Source organism: Strigops habroptila, chromosome 2 (assembly GCF_004027225.2).
Source record: "Strigops habroptila isolate Jane chromosome 2, bStrHab1.2.pri, whole genome shotgun sequence".
Classification (NCBI taxonomy): Eukaryota; Metazoa; Chordata; class Aves; order Psittaciformes; family Psittacidae; genus Strigops; species Strigops habroptila.
The window spans coordinates 49,737,326-49,763,155 of record NC_044278.2 but is presented as its reverse complement, the minus strand read 5'-3'; the positions used below and the strand labels follow the sequence as shown (position 1 = coordinate 49,763,155).

At 39.3% G+C, this 25,830-nt stretch overlaps 1 protein-coding gene across 10 annotated transcripts in view; it reads left to right on the top strand.

Moving 5' to 3' along the window:
* The window catches only part of TBL1X (transducin beta like 1 X-linked), a 204,084-nt gene that overhangs the window by 43,669 nt on the left and 134,585 nt on the right, over positions 1 to 25,830 (top strand). For 5 of the 10 annotated variants that reach the window (XM_030477273.1, XM_030477272.2, XM_030477282.1 and 2 more), the window contains one exon: positions 12,754 to 12,825. The exons of 1 other annotated variant lie outside the window; for it this stretch is intronic. The gene's annotated coding sequence lies outside the window, so the exon portion shown is untranslated. 4 more of the 10 variants (XM_030477275.1, XM_030477279.1, XM_030477277.1 and 1 more) reach the window with 4 other exon arrangements.

Below are 25,830 nucleotides of genomic sequence, written 5' to 3'. Positions count from 1 at the left end.
GTACTCAACTGTAATGTGTTCCTCAGAGGCTAGATCTACATGATGTAGAGGTTCGGCATGGTTTAATTTCATACTCTGAATGTGGACAACCTTGCCAAATGTCATCTGTGATATAATTTAATTGGTAATACTGAATATTTCTGCCGGCATGTCATGAACAATCTAATAAAGGTTGGAGACCTAGTTTATAGTCCACTGCTCAGTGTCTTAGTGGCCAGCTGGTTACTCCGTATGGAGAACTTCAGTGGGTATGTGTGGCATGAGTAGTTTTAAGAAATCTTAATTGCTTATGCTGTTGCTTTGATGCAAAATGCAAGACAGTAAACCTAAGGAAGTAATTTCGGTCTTGTGTGTTTTGCTTTTGGTCTTCTGAACAAATTTAAATTTACTGTAAATTGATCAAAGTTAGGAAACTCAAGCCAAAAGTATCACTGAAGTTATGCCCCTAGCAAACCTGGTAAAATACTAGTAAAATTTTTGAGTGCTCCTCCTGTAGTTTCTTGCTTCCTTTTTATGGCTATTAACAACACTGTATTGTTTCTGGTTTGCAGGTTACTATCCCACCTGACATTTGCATATGCTGGGTCCTTAGCTTGTGTCATACCTATACTTTTATCTTCATCCAAATACATGCATGCTGCATTCACAAAATACATTAATCGCAAGATACTTTCCATTGTCCATTAGAAAGGAGTGTGCTGTAGATAAACATAAACTTAGAAGCTTTAGATTCCCTGATTTTAAAAGGTGTTAGGCTCTTTATCATAGGCACAGTCTCTGTGTTGGGCCTATGCTTTATTTTTTTTCTTAGTCTGATAGTTTTGATATATAAGATTCTAAAGATAGTTTTGGTATGTAAGATTCTAAGTATAAAAAGGTAAAGTGGTAAGGTCAGTCAGAAGGGATGAGTGGGACTTAGTGCTAGAGATGGAGCATTGATGATAATTGAATCTGTCCAAGTGTGTTGTGATTTTAAAAACCTGTTTCTTTCATGCTAACATCAAAACCAAACAGTGCTTAGATATAGATAATTCAGTATTTTGAGACATTAATTGAACAATCAAGCACCATAAGGCAGCAATGCAAACTTCCTTAATTTAGTCTCATAACTGTTTATCATCCCTGGGCAGTACAGGTAACTTACCGTAAATCAGTTTAATTCTTGTCCTTCCTGGTAACACCGAACCACATTGTCAATTTGAAACACTGCCTGCTCATTTTTGCTTGCAAACTGCAGTGTTTCTTTTACTATGTATACATACAAAGATTTCAGTATGTGTTTGTATACATGCAACCTTTATGCCTTACGTGCAAATGTATCTTGGCATATGTATTTTCCAACTAGGAATCTAAGAGGATTTTGCTGGTAGGACCTTACAGGAAGAGGTACATGTGTTTGTATTTAAATAAAAGTGATTTCTGAAGTCTTCTTGAAATCAGGCTGATTTTCTGAATAGACATTCCATATTGGAAATAAAAAATACACTTCTTCTTTACCAGATTTATGAACTCTGAAATTTTAATGTATAAATATTTATGTAGCTCCAAACTGCAAACATCAGGAGATAGTTTTCCTGGTTTTCAGATTACTGAACTGAATTTTACAGAGTAAGTCAAGCATGCGCTCAGTCAAAAGTGTGTGTATTTTATATGCCATGTGTCATAGTCTAAGAACCAGAATTATGCCTGATATTCATCTACAATTTCAGCAAAGCATAACCTTTTCCATTATCAAAAACAAAAGGGCCAAATTGGTGCATTCACATCTTGCTAATGAGTGCACATGGCACAGAGGACAGAAAACCATCTTTACAGCCTGGAGCAAATTGTGCTACTGCACATTAATAAAATGCAGGGTATTACTGCATCTTCACATGAGATGGGTCATCATCGGGCTTGGCATCACTGGCTGTATGATGGCTTTTTCATCTCTTCAGTTGTAAAGAGAAAGACAGACATGTGCGTAAGCCACCTCAGAGTTATTTTTTTTTCCCCGCTGCTGGGCAGTTAGCTAACTGTGAAGAATATCTACTGCTCGTTGTAACCGACTCAGCTCAGCTGACCAGCGGTAACATGCTGGGTCATGTCAATTCAGTTGTTCCTGGTCCTTCCTTCAGTGATGCATGAAAGTGCTCTGGAAACATAAATATCTAGAAGGTATTTATATTTCATCTGTAGAAGTGATGTAGTAGGTTATATTAATCTACAGTTTCTGCGAGGTAATGCTTGAGGCTTTGCACAGCTACACTCTTTCATTTTAGTGCAGCACTGTTACTGACTTTTACACCACAAGGTACTAGCAATAGTCCTCCCATCTGCCTTAGATATTTGTGAGCTTTTTCCTTTACGAATAATAAGTTCATCTGTGGAGGGCAGCTTATGCTACAGGCCTAAATGGGAAATGGTTAAGATATACATGTGATAATGGGTGAAAAAGAGAAACCAATTTCAAGTATAACTAGGATATTTGTTTTCTGAGAAGAAGTGGTAGTGTGTTGCTCAACTAGAATGCTTGCTTTATTTACAGAAAAAGACTCTCATGACTTAGCTCAGAGGACAGTTCTGGCTCTGCTAACTGTTGGAAGAAAAAGTATTTTTTTGGAATGTGACTACAGAACATGCATGGAATTTCATGCAAGCAAGAGATCCTGAGCTTTACGGAAAAGTAATTCATGTTCTGTCTAGTTCAAGTAATGTTCATGTTCTGGGTAATCTTTTCACAAAGATAGGTTTAGATTAATAGCATTAGAAGTATTATATCATGACTGTGAAATTAACACTATGATGTGAGTAGCTACAACACACTACCTTGTGTAGGAACTGCCAAGCTATTTGCTTGGTACCAGTCAGCTCCTTTGTCCCTCATTATTTGAATTTGTGCTCCTGCAATTTTAGATTTTTTTTTTATTATTTTTTTGTTGTTGTTGTTGTTGTAAGCTGTCGCTTTCAGTATGATCTTAACTTTATAACAAGAAGAGCATTCAAATTATGTATTCAGAATCCTGAAACATTTTTCAGGAAAATATATCAGTGTAGACACAAGCTTTGGTAGAAGTGGTTATAATTGAGCAGCTTTTGCTGTGGCAAAGGTAAGAGCAAATATGTGTGAGAGGGGGTGGCCTAACACCTGGAAGTTTATTTAGATGGGATCATCACAAGAAAAGACACTTTCATTGCCAGCTGAGGACATGAAGATAAGAGCAAGCAGTGGGGAGGCAATCCCTATGTCAAGGTAGGTGGAGGTTTGGCCTTTCTGGGTATCTTCAGTGTGGCTCCTCAGCAGGCTAATGCAGTTACATGGTAGATGGGAGCAGTGGCCATCTATAACCATCCATTTAGAAATAGCTTTTGAGTGCAGGCACAGGCATTTGGCATGGAGTAACAGGAGTACCCTTGTTACTGTACACTGTGTAGTTCATCTGTTTGCTGCTAGTGTTTGGAGGTGTACTTTTAGGATGAAGAACAAGAAAGTCTCAGTTGCTAATTCAGCTCTGCAAGACCCCAGTGTCTGGTCTCAGAGAGGTCACGCTAGTCTTTATCTCAATATGCAAATATTTAAAATGAGAAGAACATCTGTTAACATCATAGGATGTTGTGTAGATAATTTAATGGTTGTAGTTGTCTGAATTAGGTAAAGTGCTGTCATAATGCCGCTAAGATGGCTCTAAACCACCAGTATGATCTAGCTGTGAAAAAGGCTGATGTGCTTCTATGATGCATTAGACATGATATTTTTGTAGAGAGAGAGAGAAATGCTAATAGCATTTCAGAAAGCCTTCCTGAGACTTCATTTGGAATATTGTGTCCAACGCTCTTCCCTTGCTGGGAACAGAAAGATGGATTTAAATTGGAACAGGTGCAAAGACAGACTACAAGACTGATCAGAGTTAGAGAGTATTTATCTTTCAAAGAGCAAATTAGAAAGCTTTTGTCGTTCTTAGTATACTCAAAGGTGGAGAAATGATAAAGTTATTCTTTGTAAATAAATTTACGGGTACACATTGACAGCGAAGAAATGTTTCAGCTAAAGTATAACCAATTTTTCTGGTACTGATATTATAAATTCATCCTGAATACATGTAGATGGGAAATTATAAGAACTTTTCTCCCCATTTCTTTTGGACATGACAGTGGGGCAAAGAACCTGAACAGTTTTAAGCCTGAGTTCAGTAAGCTGTACAGGAGATTTTATTCTGGAATGACTATAGAAAGTTAAGAGGATGAATCTTTGGATTTGAAGTACTGAGGTCTCCAAGGGGTCTAAAGGGAGACTGAAAATATTTGTTTTCATTAATTTGGCACTAACAACGTGCTTCAGCATTTCCAGTGGTTGCTTGTGGATAAGAAGTACGTTTTTTCTGCTCTTCTCCCAAAGCCTTTAATTACAAGTTATTTTACTTGTTTTCTGTTCTACCCCCCATCTTCTCACATTTACCATGGAACCGATTACAAGATCTGGGATCGGGGATGAATGGCTTCTCCTTGGGAAATAGGATAAAAGAGATATATTTATCCTTTTTTTGATGTGTGATGTGTGATCCACTTCCTGTAATCATTTAGGAGAAGTTGTTACTTGGCAATTGTTAAAAAAGTATGGAGCTATTGCAAAGACATATGATATATGTCTCCATCTCTTCCTCTATGGTACTCTGTAATTATAGCCTCTCCTATAGCTATTTTGCCTTTTTTTAGGGCATTGAGAAGCATTTTGTGGTGTTTAGAGTGCATGGAGGCAGATGAAAACTTCAGAACTGACCATTCATCACATGGCTGTCTGCAGTTGCACATCCATCCCGAAGGGACCATCCCATGTCTCTGAACTGTACTGAGGCACACAGTGAAATGTCATGTTGGTGATCCAGACAATGTGTTGCATTCTTCCTGCTGCTCAAACTTTGCTGTTTGGTGCAGAGAAGTTTTCCTGTCATGTTGCCTGAGGAATATATGTATTTGCCTCCTGCACCGCAGAAGGGTTGTTCTCAGTGAGTGATGTCTAGCAGTTTGGTTATCCCTCTACCTTTGCAATTGCAGAATTTTTGTGAGAAGGTGGACTTCCAGGGAAATCAGCATTTCACCATAGACCTCAGGTTGAAAGTGGAAGTACAGAAGGAAAACGAGATGTGAAATTCTTTCACAGGGTCTAACTTTCTTATAGAATTAAGTAACCAGAATGCGGGCAGGAAGTAGAGGATGATAAAGAGCAGCACTTCCATTAGGTTGTCTTGTTTTTCAGAAAGCCGTGCAGCTTGAGAGATGCGTAGTGTTTATAACACATTCATGGCATAGCTGCTTCCTGGTAAGTGTGCAACAGGAAGAAGTGTTGTTCCTAAATTAGTAAGTGAAAAAGCAGCTGGTAAAGGATGGGCTACAGCTTTCTAGATTTTATTCTGGACAGGATTTAAAGAGAACGTTTCTTTTCAGCATTTCATTGGAAGCTCAGATGAAAAAGTAAAATCTATCTTTTGTTGGCTTTTAGGCTCAAGGCATATCATGCCACCAAACATTCAGTTGACTGTGAAAGGAGCTCTATGCGTTAGGTGACTGTTGTCATAATAAAAAAATCGATTCTGATAGGGAACCACTATAATATAAACCTAAATATTTATAAAATACATTGTCAGGTAGTGGAGAACTCTTAATAAAGTGAACTAGTGAAGTAAAATATTATTCCTGCTTCTGCCAATAATTTGCAAGTTTGACTTCGAGGTCAAACGCAAAAAAAAAAAATACCCCGACATGCTAGGGAATACATTTTTTTGGAAGGGACTTACTCTGTGGTCAATTGCTTTCCTGTTCAACACCTTACAGATCGTCAATCTGGGGGGAGAAAAAATGCACCAAGACCTTATCTTTCATGGACAACTGTGTGACAGCAACTGCACTGTTTATATTTAAACCATTGGATTATCTCTAATACTTGCAGACGGTCTGAAGCAAACTTCTAGTAATGCCCTTCATGATGAGTTCCTATAATTAATGGTTCCTGAAAGTACCAGGCCTCCAGCACCTCCTCTCTCCTGCAGCTCTCTGAAGTGTGAAGCTCATGGATGAAAGAAATGTTAAGTATATTGTCTTTAGGCTGTACAAAGCATAAATCCAGATCACTTGTTTGCTGGGAAGATGAACTTGTCTGTGTGAGCAAGTTAACTAGCATCAGCCAGACTATAATAACAATAGCGATCATGCTAGAATCCTTATTCTAGTAAGAAAGACATTTTGAGGTGAGCAGGATGAAGGTTGTTAAGCCAAAAGCCGATTTATTACCCCAAAACCCCTGCAGACTCCTTCATGGAAGATTTAAACTAGTGCAGTGTATGATTCTGTCGCCATTATACTGGCAAAGTTTACATGTGGGGAAACCATTAGATGGTAAGAACAGTTACTTTCTTTCAGCCTTGAGGGCTTTGGGGAGGCACAGGCACTTGTTAACATGATGAGGTATGATGGGGCAATTCTTGGCTTCATATGGGTAATTTCTGGGGGAAAATGACAGACCTTCATTAGTAAATGATTCTCTTGACCTTTCTGGAAAGGAGGTATGTGTGGGTAAACTAAGTGTCTTTTTCATGTCACTGGTCTACTAGTAATAGTTACAGATATTTACTTTACTGTTACACTAACTGGCAAAGAAAGGCAAACATGCTGAATAGAAGAGACTCAGAGTGCCAACTTTTGAGAAATGTCTGGAATCACCAGTGGTAGTTGGCTTCTGTATGAATTACAGCCATTGGATTATTTAGGTTTTGAAGCCTAGTTCTGAGGGCCTGATTCATATTGACAGGCCTGCTTCCTCCATGGGGTGTGACAGCAGTGGATTTGCAGGGTCAGGCCATATGGGGGGGTTGGGGGAGGGGGGTGGTGGTACCAGGGTAACTGAATCTTGTTCTACTTCAACACCACTTCAAAGGCAGTAGATGAACTTGAAGAACAAGAGGTTGTACAACATTAATATATTCATGTGGCTGTTTGAGACCTCTTCAGAAGAAATAAAAATAAATACCATCTTACATTATCCTGACACATATCTTTCAATGCTGAGTGCTTATCAGCAAGATCTAAGTATTTTGAACATTTTTATTTCCCTGTTGCATTTGGGGTCAAATAAAGATAATTAGATACCACTTTCATCATTAAAGTGTACTTAACGCAGTGTGGCTCAACAGAGGAATGAGTGATTTATTTGTAAATACTATGTTCATTAATGATATAAAAAGTAAGTACAAATTCAATATACTGGACACACAAAAGTGTTTGTTGAAAGGCTGCCTTGTTGTAGTGTATACTATCCATCATTTGTTATTTAAATATTAAAAAGTATTTCAGATAAATAGTACAGTATTATTTTTATTTTTTTTCTTTTTAGTTTCAATATTGGAAGAATCAAGATGTACTAGAAATTCCACTTTAGCGGACACCTTCTAGCACTAAATCATTCATCTATACTCAGTAAATAAAGTATGCTGTTATTAAATGGCTACTCAGAGTAGCAGCATAGGAGGGATATGTGCTTCCTTCACTGGATCTACATCATTTCAGCAGAGGTTGAGATTTTTAAATCAAGAAGATTCAGTTGCACAGCTTTTATTACAGGCTGTGAGGATCCTAAGGCTTAAGCCTAGTATGTGAATATTTCATTCTGAGGAGAGGCTGCCTCCCTTTCCCTCCCAAGTGAGCATTCGCTCCTGCTCTCTCACATGTGCTTGCAAACACATGCACACACTGGTCAGCCTCCTGACTATTTCAGCACATTGGAGGGTTCAGCAACAGACCCCATTAGTTGTTTGGGAGGAGTCGGATTATGAGCAGCAGCAGAGCACAAAGGTAGACAAGAAAGAACTGAGATTGCTGTGCTTACCCTGAAGGGATGAGGTTGCATTTGGTGGAAGAGAAGTCTGGATCTCCTGCTCTGCTAGAGAAAAGGAGCAATGTGACTGAATATGGTTTTATCATCATGAGAAGGGGAAGTATAGTGGCTCAGAATAAAAAAATGGAGAAAAGCTATGTGACTTTTTGCACTACTTAGAAATAGTGCAAATGAGAAAGAAACACAAGGCCTAAGCACAGGGAAGTTTATCAGCACATGAAGCAAAATGGCATGTAAAGTGTGCCATAAAGTGTCACATGTATTTGAATGAGGTGGGGCTGGAAGAGAGAATAATACTGAGAATAAGCTCAGGATAACAATCAACAACAGGTCTGGTTTTAAATCCAGTGTGATCCTTCTAGATGTTTAATTTTCCAGAACTGTTATCTCTGGGCAATCAACGTGCAGGTTGTGTCAAACAAGTTTATAAATCTCAAGAAGCTAATTGCAAAGATAATGTGAAAGATTAAAGTTTTCACTTACACCAATTTAGTATTGTGCTTTACATTCAGCAATACTGAACTGTATTGAAGCTAAGGAAAAGCTCCTGCAGCATTTGCAGCACATGGGGGTTGTGCAAAGTACTGATTATACTGTGCAGAAAGGCGATTGCGTTCTTCGTGATTTGAAGCTTGGGTTGTGTTTCAGTGAGGAAATTATGGGGAAGAGGAAGAAACAAACACAGGGAGATGAATGGAAGAGGAGGGGTTCTGTGAGACAGGAGAATGTATAAAATATGGGAAAAGAAGAAATAAAGTAGAAGGGCAGATTAATGGGAAAGCTGACAGGTTTAGACAGGTTTAGGATACTGATATGTAAATCCATGTGAGGAACAATCCTATGGCTAGCTGTTAGTTTTCATTGATACCAAGTAGCTGAGATCACCTAACCTATACTAATCTATAGTAAGGTTCTTTTCAAAAGATGTCTGTTACGAATAAGGCTGAAGTCATGAGGTAATCCAAAGAACTATTTTTGTGTATTCAAAGGTGGGAAGAATGTTCCTAATTAAATTCTCATCATATTTGAATTTATTATATGCTTCTGATTTCTGTTTGTGTTGATTTTGTTCATATTCTGTTACCAATTCATGTTGGTAACAAACATTATTGTTACCAATCCAAATATTGAAACTATTCTAAAAATAGGACTTACTCAACAATTAAATGTCCTTTAATTTGCTTGCCTCTCCCAACTTTTTTGCTGATGATACCAAACTGAGTAGGGAGGTGGACACTTTGGAAGGGAGAACCAGCCTGCAGGATGATCTGGCTAGGCTGGAAGAGTGGGCTAACAAGAACATTATGAAGTTCAACAAGGACAAGTGTAAGGTCTTGCACCTGGGAAAACACAGTCTGGGAGCACAGCATAGGCTGGGATCTACCCGGCTGGACAGCAACTGTGGAAAGGGACCTGGCGGTCCTGGCAGATAAGCTCGTATGAGTGAACAGTATGCTGCTGTGGCAAAGAAAGTCAACAGGTGCTGGGTTGCATCAACAAGGGCATCCCCAGCAGAGGCAAAGATGTCGTTATCTCACTCAGCATTTGTCAGCGACACCTGGAATAATGTGTTCAGTTTTGGTCCCCGCTATACAAAAAAGATGTGGACAGGCTGGAGAGGGTGCAGAGAAGGGCCACAAAGATAATCAAAGGGCTGGGAAGCCTGTTGCATGAGGAAAGGCTGAGAAGTGAGTTTGTTCAGCCTTGAGAAAAGGCATCTATGGGAAGACCTTGGCACCATCTTCCAGTATTTAAAGGGTGTCTTACAAGAAGATGGAGACTCCCTTTCTAAAAGGAGTCATGTGGAAAGGCGAGGGTTAATGGGCACAAATTACTCCTGGGAAGGTTCCGGTTCTACACCAGATGAAAATTTTTACAATGATAACAGTCATCCTCAGGGAAGTGGTGGATTCCCCAGTGTTGGACAATTTAAGATTTGACTGGACAGTGTGCTGGGACATCTTGCCCAGGTCATCCTTTGCCTAGAAAGGTTAGATCACATGATCCTTGAGGTCCCTTCCCACTTGGTATTCTATGATTGTATAAAATAATTTTAAATTCTGTCTGAACACCCTCAAGCTCCCTCCCCTTCCCCCTGCACTCCTTCTTCCCACCCAAAAAGAAGAAGAAAAGGAGTGGGGAGGACGTTTGAGAGAAGAGAGGAAAATGTCTTTGGTTGGTTCATACTTCCTGGGAAAAATAGGTGAAGGTATGCTATCATCTGCTTTCTTCCGGTGGAATGAAGATAAGCAAACTTACCCTTGGTAAACGGTGCCAAGAAAACCATGTTCTTAATTAAAAAACATTTCTACCTCCTCGCCCCAATACTTAATGTATTTGACTGAATCAAGGGCTGTTTTGTGTTTACAAAGAGTGGCTTAAAGAAGTACTGGTAACTCTGTGTTAACTAAAATGTAGAATGAGTTTGGATTGAGATTTAGGCTCCAACTTTATTTGGGTTCCTTGAAGAATGATTAAAATAAATTTGAAAGAGTAGATGGTGTTAATCTAACACCAAGACTGAAGTATCTACAGTCCTCAAAGCCTTCATGCAGCTGCCTTGACATCTACATGTGTAGGTTTCTGGTTTTCAATAGTGAGGGATTGAAGTGCCTGAAATTCTACTTCTGCACAGACAGCATGGCTGGTTTGGCTTATCTTCTGACCAAGTCCTTCTGGGATCCTGAAATTAAGTGTTCCTGCTCATTAGCCCTTGTACAAATCTCTCTAACACCCGTCATTAGAAGTGAGTTCAGGACAAAGCGTAGCACCCATAGCAGGATTGGCAATGACACAGCTTGGATGAGGAGGAGAAGTGGCGAGTTTTGAGGGAGGCTCTGAGATCTGCATTGAACACGATGGAGCCTCTCCTTTTCAACAGTTGCTGTCTTCAAAAGAGCTGGAAATTAAACCAAGCTCAGAAGGCTGTCTTGAATAACATTGTTAGAGTTACAAAGATCAAGCGCTGCAAAGCTGTGAAAGTGAAGAATTGCGGTTGTCTAGAATACGTTAACTGAGCTCCCTTGGACATATGCATTGTGTTATGGTTTTAAATTATACAATTTAGAATTGTACGATCTTTTCACCGGACCAGAAGTGTATGAAGACTATGCGGCAAAGGAGACAAGTCTTTGAAAACTTGTTTTTATTTGCTATAGAAACATTGAGACAGGCAGTGAAGGGGGGGTAATGAGCTACAAGAAAGGAGAGATGTGTTGCCTAGTCAAGACAGATGAATACAACTTCCCTAGAAAATTAAAGTATTATATAAGCCTAGGTACTCTCATAAATGAATTTTAGGAATCTCTGGTTCAATGTTGAAGTTTGTAATGCTCCTAATTGAAAAGTTTGTTCTTTTAAGTTCTCGGGCTATGGGGATCTTATGATGCACTTTGCAGAGACTGTAATGCAATCTGTTGTTATCCTGAGAGCACCAAAGAGGCACTCTATGTGAGAATGAGCGTTTCTGTCCTTAGAGTGTTGCTTGAAACAGCACAGAATAACCTGGAGTAGATAAAGTGTAGAGGTGTGCTGTGAATGTGTGTAATTCAGTTAATGTGTAGATTTTCAGTACTCTCTTCTAGTCACTGAATGAGGTTGGGGACCTGTGGAAAAAAATTGTGTCATCACCTAATAAAAAGCCAGTCAGACTTGCTAGTTTCCACCTCATTGGACACCTTTCTAAGATTTTAGGGTTGTTGAGCGGGTTGATGCTTATATGTAGCTTGTTGAATTTTGTTTTCTTTTGTTGTTGTTGTTGTTGTTGTTTTTTAAATGGCATATATATTTTCTATATATATTTATCCTGGGAAAATATTTATCCTGGGAAAATCTGGATGCACAGTGTGCAGAGAAAACTTGAAAACCAGGAAGCATAGTTACAGTCAGTTTTTTAATTTCCATTGCCTTCTGGTAGAATCTTCTTGGAAAAACTGTACCTTGCTTACTTTTCCAATTACATATTTACTTGCATGATGGAGAAGATGACAAATAATTTTCTTTTGATCTGATGTAATTGTATTTTAGGGGAACTAATTCCATCTTGTCTGTGTTCTGGCCAAGGTCAAAGCAACTGCTATTTCAAGAGACTAGTTTCAATGGTTGCGTTATATGAAATGCAATGCTTTTCTACTCTGTTATTGTTAGATGGGGTGCTCTAAATTAGATGGTCTAATTCTGGAAAATTTGAATATGTGCAGGTGGATTTTGTGTCAGCAAAGCCACACTTATTTAATTGGAGCTCCATATGTCTGCAAAAATTGATTCCATATGGTTGAATAGCACATTTTGAAAATGTTTCTTTAATTCATACTAGTGCCAGGAGAAAGTAGAATAACCTTATTTTTTGAGCTCCTCCTTAACTGACAAGTGCACCTGTACACAACCCTGCTTTCAATTTTTGAAGTGGTAATTGGGTATGTAGGGTTTTCTTGTCACATGTTAACAGTTTTAAGGTAGCTTAAATCTGTTGCTAACAAAGTCTTAACTGTGTTGCTCTTTGTTTTGTACTCCTAAAAACAAGTGATGAAATATACCCGAATCGTGCAATCCTACCTTCTAGGTGGAATTTACATGAGGTTTCTCACAGAAAACTTTCATTTAAGGTTAAGCTAAGTCTAATAGATAGAAATATACACACACAAACATACATATATATATGTATGTATCTATGTAGAACTGGTCAAATGAAACCCAGTCTTTTTGCAAGGGAAAAAGGCTTTGAGTTTGTTTCTGGTTAAACAAATTGAAGGGAAATAATCCTATTAGAAAAGCTGGAGATCTGAATTTTAAAATTGCTGAGAATTGTGGGCCATAAGAGTTGATATAAGCAAGAGATGAACTTATGAGGAGTTATGTAAATTGATTTGTTTCTTTTTTCTTGTACACAGGTACCTAAGGATAAAACTGGCCTGAAGGGAAATCTAGGGGAAACTGGGGAGCTTGACTGTTCTTGCACCTGAGTAAGTGAATGCTTAGCTGGAAATGAGCTTTACAAAATGTTTAAAACTGTTGAATATTTTTCAGCATCTATGTGCCTAGTTGCAGTCTGTAACTTGAGACAATACCTTGGCTTTTGAATGAAGAAAGACTAGAAGTACTAAGGCTAGCTAAAGGGAGGGAATGTTGTACGGAGCCTTCAGTGCTTTTTATTGCTACCGCTAAAACCTCCGTAAAATTAAACATAGATTATACGCAGGATTTCTTGGTATTTTGGTGGTTTGCCTTTTCAGTTCTTTATCTTGAGGCTAATTTCTGAGTTTGAGCGACCTCTCATTTTTAAAAGTTAAACATGATCTTGCTGGTTTGTGATCATAATAAGGCGCTGAGATGCAGCAGGACTGAAGTCATAGGAAGATGCCAGGTTATGTATGAGGTCATCAGAGGAGGAAGGCTGAATCAGATGACCCTGTGGAGGCCTAATGTGGTCGTCCTGGAAAGGGTGAATGCTCATTTCACATTGTTTGAGACAAAAGCTATTGTTTTGGTTGGGTTTGCTTCCATTAAAATAGTTGGATTAGCTTCCATTAAAATAGGACAGAGACAGCTTTTCTTCATCAGTTTTGAAAGGGCATGTGGCAGACATTCCCAGGCGTCTGGAGGTCCCAAGTGCCAAACCCAGCCTACACAGGTTTCTGAAAAGGCAGGAAGAATATTTTTCAGTTATCCACCTAGCTTCCTTTCCTGGCAATCCAAGCATTATTCTGGTTACAATAAATGACTTTACATGTCAGAAAGGTACTTTGTTGTATTATTTAATGTATTTATTTATTCATACATATTCATATATGAAATGCATGCAATATTAATGAGCAGACAAGTACAGTATAGCACAAAACATCTTTCTACTGGTAACATATTTTTAATAATGGGCAAGTTAATTGAGTTTTCTGAAACAACTGCCGGAGCTGGAGCCTTTCTTCCTGCTGGCATTTGTCATGCTAAAAGAATTACGTTTAGTTTTGGAAGGCTTCAGTAAGTTGAATATCCTTACTGTTATCTACAGTGTATTTTACAAACTCTACTTATCAGCTGGGAGTCTCTTGATTTAATCTGGTCTAAACTTGTTATCAGTGCATTTTACTCTAAGTCTGTGCTGTGGTTTAATCATATTCTTGTACTGAATGCATGAACTCATAAATTGCTATCTGTCACGTCACTACGTAAAAAAGTGTATTTCATTTTGCCATAGTATTTACCGTGTTTATCTCTCTGCGATAAAGTAGTAGACAAAGAAGTCTCTCATTGCTTTTAATATTAGAGAGAATTAAATATGTAAGTTAGAACTATGCCAGGCTTTGTGAGCCATACACACATAAGACTTTTAATTCATTCAGAAATGCATCATGGCAGCTTTTAGCATTATCATTCTTTGATTTCAAAGTTACATAGAGAAGCACAAATAATGCCCCAGTCTGTATTATAAGTACTGATTGTTCTCCCATGCATTTGTAGTTCTCATTGAAGTTTTGGTTCCTGCAAATACCGTGCCTTGTCATACTTGTACTTATGGTTTTAGGAACTGAGGTCTGTGTACTTGTGAACAGGTGTAAGGTTTATTAAAGAAGAGAAGTTCAGTATTCTTAAATGATAATGACATGTTTTGAAACCAAAATTGGCTCAACAGCTCTGTTTTAAATCCAGCAGGGACCTTTGAGAGAGGTTTTTGCCTTGTTTCTTTTAAGTTCTGTACTAACATGCAGCAAATGTTTTCATTTATTTCCTGTGTTATCAGTCCTACTCTGCATATTTTAGTCGATTGCTTTTGACAGTGATGAAAGACAGGTATTTCCTGACCGTTTGTATTTTGGGTGGTACATAAGCTCAGCTGTTCGTTTCAGGAATATTTTCTTCTCCTGTCTTATTCCCCTTTCCTCATTTGGAAGGCAGCACTAGAAACTCCAGGTACAATTGCAATCTTTTCGGAATTACAGTTTAAATTTTGTGCTGTGTACGTGAGACAGGAGCTTGCCCATACAAAAGAAAGGTGATAATTCTGCTGGGCTTGAGGATTTGTAGGTGTAGTGACTTCTGCCTTGACAAAGATACCATGTCAGTGTTACGTTACTTTTTACTTGAAAATTGTCCTTAATTGTTGTTTGTGGAAGTCAGAAGTCAAGAACTATTGAGCTAAGAGATGGAGATATCCAAATTAAATTGTGTACTCTATTCCTTTATGAATATAGGATTGACCTCTAATTTAGGTGTTTTATCCAGTTCATTATTTGCCAGTTGTTGTAGTTACTGCATCACCTACAGATACTCCAATTCAGACTTGAAATTGAGTGCCCTGGGGCAAGATTTTCTCGGTTAAGCATGGAAATGAACTGGCCTTTTTTTTGAGAACATCCTGCATGTAGCAGTTTTGTGCCCGATGTTCTGGAAAGATCGATGGGTTTGTGCAAATCTACATCTGGGTTTGAAGCAAGATAAAACGTATCCGTGACGCAACCCTCTGTGTGCTGCATTATGTTCTTTTTCAGTGATTGGTAGGTAATAGTCCATACCATATTTAGAGGCTGAAGTGAAGCCAACTGGTACTGTTGCTACAGCCTGTTGATACTGTAGGATGAAGCTCTTCAACTTCATTTAGGAGTTAATTTCAAGGAGGTTGTGATTATTTTTGTAAATCGTAGTGTATGGTTTCTGACAGATTTTAAAGATACCATACGCTTTGCTTTTCATAGCTTAGAAGTCGCTGGGGATTTAAAACTCTTTCTCTCCAATCTTTCTCACAGAGATCAATTAAGTTTCTAATTAGAGTTGTATCAACTTAGCACCCACTGAAATCCTAAAAAAGTTTATATTTCATGAGATAATTCCAGAAGGTTTTTAATCTGATGAGAATTTTTTGTTTGAGGATTTGGGGGTTTTTTAATATTTTTGAGAAGGATTGTTTGTTTTTTGGAAAGTGGTGCTTGAGAAAAGGAAAACTCTAGTAGCTGAAATTTAAATAAAAAGGAACCAAGCATTTATTCAGACAATTTTGTTTATTAAAATAGCTTGTTTTCAGACAGCTAACAGAACTGTAGTTGCAACCCTCCCCCACACTTTCTGTCTGTGAAAGACAGCTTATTTTGATCAGACCTAAAATGTTGATGAAATTATATCTCCTTGTTTTGCCTGGAGCCAAGTGTCACAGCCTTTCATTGGTGTTTGGAAAGCTGTATATCACTAAATTTGAAAGGTACCAGAGTCCTGTGGTTGGCCTCAGCATTAAAATATATAGACACTTCTGCTTTATGAAGCTGTAACCAGATAATTCATCACTAGTGGGTATCTGGAGGTAGACGTGGGCTTTTAAAGAACAGTATGTTATATTGCAAATTCCTTAGGAGGGGGAGTGTTTGTTTTTAGGGATTCCGGGAGAGTGGAAGCCTATTACAGTGGTATTGTGCATGTAATAAATCATGTACTTTGCCTAGGTTGTTGGTGGGGTTTGTTTGTTGGGTTTTCTTTTCTTAAAGGTCTAAGACCATTCAAAAATTCTGTCATAATAAAAACAAGTAGTGTCCTCTCTGCAAACATAGAAAAGGGTGGAAAACATTCATTTTTTTTAAAGTGTAATACTCTCAGTATCTATAAAAATAAATGACAGCGTGTCACGTAATTCACGTGAACAGCAATGCAGCTGTATTTCTGTTGTCTGCTAAAATAGCAAGGAGTGAGATGGAAAGAGGGGATGACAAGGGGGATATGTACTGGAGATTGGCATTGTGGTATGAATGAAGTGATGCTGTGGTTTTATTGGGGGGCAGGAGACTCATTACAGGAGGCTTCATCTGTTTGCTGCTCTTCGATATTTAGAAAGCCTCTTTAGTGATCCTTTCTGCAAACCAGCTCATGCAGTAACTGGCAAAACAGAAGCAATTAGTGGTGTAATCTCAAAGGGGATCTCAAGCTTCACTTTAAGTGCAATGATTAAATCCACTAAAATGATAACCATTGCTGCCAAGAACTGTAATTGGTCACTAATGTATTTTGTTTTAGCAGTCGATAAGTACTGGATTTCATGCATGTAATTAGTAATGCATACACGTTTGGTCAGTAAAATTGAAAACCCTAATAACCCAGGGTAGAGGGGGTGGGAAGGAACACAGAGCTGGAGAACTGAAATAGTGCTCTGTTGATAGTACCTAACTAGAACTGTATGCTTCAATAAAACAAGTGTCCTACTGTGCTGGAATACAAATGGGCTGTCTGTGGCAGGATATAGCAAAGACGTTTGGCAGAGAGGGATTTGAAAGCTTCTGGCATAATGTAATTGAATTGGCCATTTCTTTAAAGATACAGCAAATTGTTTGCTGTGGCATTCATCATCATAAGGAAGGTCAGACAGCTTGCCAAACATATGATATTCATAACAAAAAGTAAAATGGTGACGCTTATATTTAAACACAAGTCATGTTATCATATTTGTAAAAGCTGGGGAAATGAATGGGAATATTTTTGGTGGTGCTGAGGCATTAGTAATCTAAGTAAGACTGTAATTTAAGAGGGGGAAAGCATATAGTCAGGGAAAAGACCCCCAAGGGAATGCAGTGAGTGAGCAACATATGATCCCTCTGATTTCAGAGGATAGGAGGTGTTTTGGCAGGAGTATTGCTGACTCTTTCTTCTGATCACTCAAGGGAAGATAAGCTTGTATGATTCTATTTTTTCCCTTTTAGGAAAACAAAGGGAAGAATAACAAAGGAGGACTTAAGGAAGCCTTTAAAAGAGACAAAATCTGAGCGTTGCTGGGTTTCGTTAGTTACACTGTGACAGAACAAGATGATGCAACAACCTGTAGCATATCTGAAATGTTACATGAAATGCTCGGTATTGGTACACTGGGAAATCCCTCTCGAGTCACATCCAGAAAGCTTAACATAAATTGCATGATGACAGGGGCTTTGGGGCCACACAGTGATGCCTCTGCAAATGAGTAGCTGTTAGCTTTTAGGTTCCAACACATTCAGGAGACTGGCATTTTGATTTCTTGCACCACTGCACCACTGATAGGGTTGGAAATGGGAATCAAAATAATTAGATTGGATATATAGATCCCAGCAAATCAGCCAAGAAAGCGGCTGGGCTGGGGAGGGCTGCTCTGAATTCTAAAATGTGCCAGTGCTTTTTTATGAGAGGGTGAGGATGGAAGGAGTAAACCAGAGTGCAGATGCTTGCCATTTGTATTCAGAGCATGTAATAAAATAATTGAATATATGCTTCCTCCTATTAAAGTCTTTTAAAATCAGTAATAAAACACATTAGCATTATATTAAAAAGGAAGCCCAATTTTTCAGGTAATATATCTTAGTTACAGTATGCACAGTGTATGGATAGGCAAACTGGGAAGCGGTCTTTTATATCATCCGAGGCATTCCTCCTTGCTGGTACAGGAGTGTTCCCATCAGTGCATTTTCTGTTACTGTGTCCAGCAGTAGCTTTCCAGCATTCCCTCTGGCAGTTTTTTTCACAGGCCAACAGTTATTCCCCTCCAAAAAGAATTTCCTGCTAGTCACTCAATATTTTCCATTTAAAAAATCCCCACCAATGGTTCCATTTACTCTTCCTCGAGCTTACGTATCTGATAGAAAATGTCTTCCTTTTTCTGCACTGCAGATTTCTCTGTTAGATATTTGTAAACTCTTACCCCACTTTCTCTTTGTCCCACTTTGCCATTTTTCACCTGTACAAATTTACCTCTTAGTCTTCACTCAAAAGTCAGTTCTTGAAGCTTTTCCTTTTGGAGGCACTCCCCCTCCCCCTTCATTTAACCAGGAGATTCAGGAGTCCGGGGCCTCCTAAATTTATAAAAGATATATGTTTTTTCTGTTTGCATCATTTCTTTTTAAAAAAATTGTACTATGCAGCTTGCCTGCCTATAATTTCTCCCACTTCAGCTATGGCTCAGTGCACTTCTTCCCTTCCTTCCTTTGCTTTCTTCTTACATTTTTTTTCTTTTTTCCTTTTTTGGTACCAAACTTCTTGTATCTTGCATTTTCCTAAGTACTGTATCTTTGTTACTTCTCATTTGTATTTAGTATCATAGAATCATAGAATAGTTAGGGCTGGAAAGGACCTTAAGATCATCTAGTTCCAACCCCCCTGCCACGGGCAGGGACACCTCGCACTAAACCATGTCGCCCAAGGGTCTGTCCAGTCTGGCCTTGAACACCGCCAGGGATGGAGCATTCACAACCTCCCTGGGCAACCCATTCCAGTGCTTCACCACCCTCACTGTAAAGAACTTCTTCCTTACATCTAACCTAAACTTCCCCTGTTGAAGTTTGAAGCCATTACCCCTTGTCCTACCATTACAGTCCCTAAGGAAGAGTCCCTCCCAGCATCCTTGCAGACCCCCTTCAGATACTGGAAGGCTGCTATGAGGTCTCCATGCAACCTTCTCTTCTCCAGGCTGAACAGCCCCAACTTTCTCAGCCTGTTTTCATACGGGAGGTGCTCCAGCCCTCTTATCATCCTCGTGGCCCTCCTCTGGACTCGCTCCAACAGCTCCATGTCCTTTTTATGTTGAGGACACCAGAACTGTATGCAGTACTCCAAGTGAGGTCTCACAAGAGCAGAATAGAGGGGCAGGATCACCTTCTTCGACCTGCTGGTCACGCTTCTTTTGATGCAGCCCAGGATACGGTTGGCTTTCTGGGCTGCGAGCGCACACTGAAGCCAGCTCATGTTCAGTTTCTCATCAACCAACACCCCCAAGTCCTTCTCCACAGGGCTACTCTGAATCTCTTCTCCACCCAACCTGTAGCAGTGCCTGGGATTGCCCCGACCCAGGTGTAGGACCTTGCACTTGGCTTGGTTAAACTTCATAAGGTTGGCATCAGCCCACCTCACAAGCGTGTCAAGGTCCCTCTGGATGGCATCCCTTCCCTCCAGCGTATCAACCGAACCACACAGCTTGGTGTCATCGGCAAACTTGCTGAGGGCGCACTCAATCCCACTGTCCATGTCACCGACAAAGATGTTGAACAAGATTGTCCTGACACCGATCCCTGAGGGACACCACTCGTTACCGATCTCCAACTGGACATCGAGCCATTTAGCACAACTCTTTGTGTGCGGCCGTCAAGCCAGTTCTTTATCCACTGAGTGGTCCATCCATCAAATTGATGTCTCTCCAATTTAGAGACAAGGATGTCATGCGGGACAGTGTTGAACGCTTTGCACAAGTCCAGGTAGATGATATCAACTGCTCTGCCCCTGTCCATCAGGTCTGTAGCCCCATCATAGAAGGCCACCAAATTGGTCAGGCAGGACTTCCCCTTAGTGAAGCCATGTTGGCTGTCACCAACAACCTCATTGTTTTTCATGTGCCTTAACATGCTTTCCAGGAGAATCTGCTCCAAGATTTTGCCAGGCACAGAGGTGAGGCTGACTGGTCTGTCGTTCCCTGGGTCTTCCACCTTCCCCTTCTTGAAAATGGGGGTTATATTACCCTTCTTCCAGTCATCGTGAACTTCACCTGACTGCCATGATTTTTCAAATATGAGGGACAGTGGTTTAGCAACTTCATTCGCCAGCTCCTTCAGGACCCGCGGGTGGATTTCCTCAGGTCTCATGGACTTGTGCACATTCAGGTTCTTAAAATGGTCTCGAACCTGATCCTCTCCTACAGTGGGCCTAAGGTCTTCATTCTCACAGTCCCTGCATCTGCCTTCCGAGACTTGGGCAGTGTGGTCAGAGCATTTGCTAGTGAAGACTGAGACAAAGAAGTCATTAAGAACCTCAGCCTTCTCCAAATCGAGGGTAGCCAGTTCTTCCAATAGCTTCCGGAGAGGGCCCACGTTGTCCTTAGTCTGTCTTTTATTTGCTACATACCTATAGAATCCTTTCCTGTTATCTTTCACATTCCTTGCCAGATTTAATTCTAACTGGGCCTTAGCTTTCCTAACCTGGTCCCTAGCTTCCCGGACAATGTTCCTGTATTCTTCCCAGGCCGCCTGTCCTCGCTTCCACCTTCTCTAAGCTTCTTTTTTCCCTCTAAGTTTCCTCAGCTGCATTAAATCCCAAGTCCTTCCTGTCTCTGCAACTTCCACTAGTCAATGTTAAGCATCAGTGCAAAAAAACCTAGTGGTTTGTGTGCACATCTGCACTGAGGAAAGCAGTGGGTACAATATCTCCTATGCTTTGAAGCCAGATGTGCAGGGCTGTGTCTCTGCTAATACTATATGATGATAACATACGTTTAAGTATTTCCCTGCTTTTACAGAAGCCTGTGCTGTGTCCTGTCCCTAAAACACTGAGTGAATTTGTAAGCAAATCCAGCAGTTATTGGCTCCAGTTGTAGTCACTAAAAAAAGCTATGTTGAGCTGTTTCTGAACATCCTCATTCTGAACTAAATACAAGCATTTGTCTTCTTTTTCCCCATTCCAGATTTCCAGGTGATTGTAGATATTAGTTTTCATACTGTGCTTTTAGTTCATTATTTCTGTTATACTACTTAATTGTAAAGATGTTGTAAAGGTGATGTCTTTCTGGTTTCATCTGTGCAAGCCAGATGCACCCAAAGCTCCTTCAGAAGCTGTCATTTGTGTATCTTGAGGTGTGCTGCAGCCATACTGTACATAAGTCTACCATTCAGTGATACAGTGTTTTGCTGTAGGATTGCAAGACTAACAGATAAAAAGTGTATTTACTATCCATATGGAATGGATGATATTTAACTAGTATGGAGGTGCTGTGGAGGTGCAGTGTGGAGAAGCGGTATTCAAACTTGGAGCTCAAAGTGTTTGGATGTATTGGGGAGAAAGTTTGGGAGCTCATCTTTCTGTTAGGAAACTGAAAAAATCCAATGCATTTTGTCAAATAGACACTGAAATTATGAGTTGGTCATCATGTGGTAATAAGTGTGTGCAGATTTATGATATGAGAAGACTCTTGTTTGGAAGTTATGGATATAAAAAGATGCACTGGAAATAAGCTAAAGGTAGAAGAATTTAAACAGGAAACAGAGTTTGTTATTCCCTCAATACTGATAGCTATTTTAAAGCTGGAAAATAGTTGAAATTGAGATGAGGAATTGTCCATTAGCTGAAATTTTTACACCCTGTTCAGATTTCTTTCTATGTTTCAAAAGTTACATGTAATGCAAGAAATCCATGTTTGAGTTTCAAAACGTGTGTTGTTGAGGAACTCAGTTAGAAAATGCACTGGTGACCTCTTTTTGCCTTCATTCTTATGAAGGTCATCAGTCAAGATTAGGCTAATACATGCACATTTTTTAGCCAAGAAGATGGTTGTGTTCCTGGAAGACAATTGCAACACAGTAATTACTGTGCAAGAAATGGAAGAAATAGTTCAGTAATTTGTGCTGCTCCAAAAGTTACCTCTATGACACCTTGGCCTTTTTCAAGGTGTCCTTTATTGGACAGTGCAATTGGCTGTCAGTATCACAGCAACATTTTATTTATGGTAATAATTCTATAGAAGAAGAAATGGGCTTGGGAGAAAAGAAGAAATTAAAGAATCTTAGCTTTTTTAGATTAATAACTTGCTGAATGTGGATGAAATCAAATGTCGCTGACTTGGAACAAAGAGATCAAGTTAAATACCTTGCGCAGGTTCCGTAAGCTCTGTCTAAAAGGACTGTAACACTTGATCCCCCATGTTTAGACTACTGCCATTCGGTCAACAGCATAGCACTGTATTTTACAGAGGCTGTAAAAACAAGGCAGTGCGTTACATGAGTAGTGTTTTCTGTACCCGTTAGAGTGTTAAATACTATTAAATATTTCCCATTCCAATGTATAAACAACCTTCCGTGATTTGAATTCCAGGTAATGGAAGCACCTTACATATTTCAGGACACATTTCAATATAGCATTTGTTATGCTTAGGAGACCTGCAGATGGCTTTAATCTTCTGTTTTCGGTTCTTAAAATCATATGATATGAACAGCAGTATGTGCCACATAGCTAACTTGACTGTGCTGTAACTCAGAACTAACTGAGCTGTTTCTTCCTTGTCAGGAAGACTTTTCTCTGCTTGCTGGTGTCTTATCCTTGGTTACTGAAACCATGTTTATGTCCCACTTCCACAATAATCTTGAGAACTAATTATGTTCAGTGAGTATCTTACCCCTTGCAATTTTTCCAATTGCACATTATATAGGATGAGTTCATTTGCTGTACAGCTAATGAACTCAGCTCTTCATTATGGCATGTTGACATTGCTTTTGAAGGCCATCAGTAAATAGGTAGAAGAATATTCAAATTGCTTTGCTTTTTCTGTTCTCTTATACCAAAACCTAGAAACATGGTGAGTAGTCTCCTCTTCTGAGATTGTATACAATCAAGGAAATTTTTAGATTTTTTCTAAACTGGTGGAGACCTTTCATTTACATGCAAACTTAGCTGTAAAGAGATGCATACAGTTAGTTATTGGGGAAAAAAAAAAATATTGTGACCATGTAGGACTGAATTTTACCATAGGATGTGGAAAACGTTTTTGTATTTTTGAAACTAACCCCATTATTTTCATGTGATCTTAGGGGAATGTGTTTTTGAAACTTCCTTTGTTACTATAGCAGGTTTTTTAGTCTTTCAAAGCATTAGTTCTTAAATTAATAGTGCCCTTCTGCTAGCCATGTATTGTTTGGAAAAATTAGGCTTGTTTAGGAAATTATAAGTGACAGCGTTGATATCCTAGCTCCCTACGTTGGGAAGTGCTTCCCTTATTTTCCTTTTCTGTGCCCCTCTTCAGGAACAAAGGCAATACAAAAATGCAGATGTCGAAAGGCATGAAAATATGTTTAAAGTATTTTCCTTCTGTCTTGGAACAATGGTTGCTGACAGCAGAAGGCTTCCTTGCTTGTTAAAATTAGATTTGAATCATCAGTGTAATAGCGGTAGGAAATTGTAGGATGGAAGGGTGCCAGGAAGCCTATCTGTATCTGCCCTTTCAGAACACATAAAGTGGGCTCTGAATGACTTTAGCTGGCTCCTCAGTTGAGCAAGCTTGCCCTGAGTGACAAGTACTGGTTTAAGCATTCTTGAAACAAAATACTTTGTGCCTGGGCAAAAGCCATTGAGGTGGGATACCAAGCACAGACAGAAGCATAACAATGCAAGATGGCTGTTACAGCTTAGGCTTCCTAAGTGTCTGTTTCTTGTTGGTTCCTTACATCACGTTGAATTTGGGCCCAAGCTCATTACCTCTCACCATTTTCCTGGACTAGGATAAAAAAAAAAATAAAAAAATCTGTGTTTTGGAGGCTTGGCTTATTGGGTTTTATGACTGCAAAAACACTGGGAAGTTTTCATGAGCTAGCTGCAAGTAAATTAGAGGACAATGCCTGCTTGGGAGCTGCGTCAGAATCAGCGTCCTTCTGGCTTACTCTGTTTCTCCTTGGATGTTTTAAGGCAGGCCAGCACCCAGTTGCTTCCTTGCTATAGCTATTATACATTGGCTTTGCAGTAACTCAATCTATGGAAGACAGTGACCTCTCCGTGCACCTCAAAACCATTCACAGAAATGGCTGTAATTCTGCTGGTGCAGAATGCAGCCGCCCATTTTCTTACAGAGGGGCTGGTTATGCCTGTGCTGAGTACTGGCTTCTATTTCATTCCTGGTGCGGTTTTTACACTATTTCCATAAGCAGCTTAGTTCCTGATTACTTCAGGGAGTGCTTTGCATGATATAATGGTAATTGATATCAGCTGAAGTGCTAAAGCTACCAGTCCCCTAATTTAAATTAGTGCCAGTCAGAGATGGGAGAGCCAAAAGCAGGACTGTGTGTGGGAGAGGGCTCTGCTTTTGGGAATTCTTTAGTTTGCTCTCAGAATGGAGTAAGAATTTTCTGACCTTGAGGTCATGCGGTTATTCTTGTCCTGGGTGGCAAAGTGGAATCAAAGTGGTTGTGAAGGGACGATCAAGGAGGAATTTTAGTTTAAGTGTTTAATGATGTTTAGTGCATTACTGTTCTCTTCATCAGTGCTATGAATGCAATCAGACATATTTTAAAATAAATCTACATAAATAACTGGCTTATAATAATGCAGCATTCATTTATATCTTTTTATATCATTTGTTTACATCTGCTCCATTTAACACTTACTATTGTATGTATGTATGTATCCATCTATCTGTATATATCTGGAGTTTATATATATAATGTTTATTTATTTTATGGAGACATAAGCAGTTCTACAGCTGGACTGTATTGTTTATAGATATTATTTAATTGTTGGCAAATATTTGGAAGGCACAGGACCACCATAGTTTCATGAGACTCCTATAGCAAACTTGATTGTACTCAAGAGAAAACTGAAAGTGTAGCATGAGAGGCCACCTTGAGTTGACATGCTTGAGTGTTCAGTTTATAGACTGCAAACCGTACTCTGCATGTGTGCCAATTGGAAGAAGAGTGGTTATTTGAAAGATTTTGCTGGAAATTACTGATGTATTTGTGTTTGAAAAAATGGATGGGGACTGATGTAGGGTGTTTTTTCCCTGGAGTCCTTACAGGCCTGGTAGAACAATGTAGCTGTCAGGTAGGCTTCAGGTTGCCCAGATGATGGTGGTTTGCACAGCTCCACTAGCTCCACTGGTAGCTGTTCTACTTTCTAAGATGTTTCCAGAAATGTGGCTCATGTTTTCTTTTCTGTACATTGAGTCCATTATTTATTGTTATGTCTTTGCTGATTAACTTAATTGCTCATCCTTTTTGTGGTATCCTGTGTCATATTTGTAGACAGTTGCTTGCATGTTTCTCAAGACAAGATCAAGAGCCATTCCCTTAAACAGCCCAGGTACTTGTGTTATGTAGAGCCTTTTTCTAAGTGTTCTTCCCATTTGTCTTGTAGTTGTTTATAAACATGTAAGTCTAACTTAGAATAATAAGGTTTTTACAGCCTTACTACTTACATTGTAGTTCAACTCGGTGCCACGTGATATTGCACATACTCTTAATCATAATATTAGCCAGTATCATCTTTAAACACATTACATGTCTCCTGGG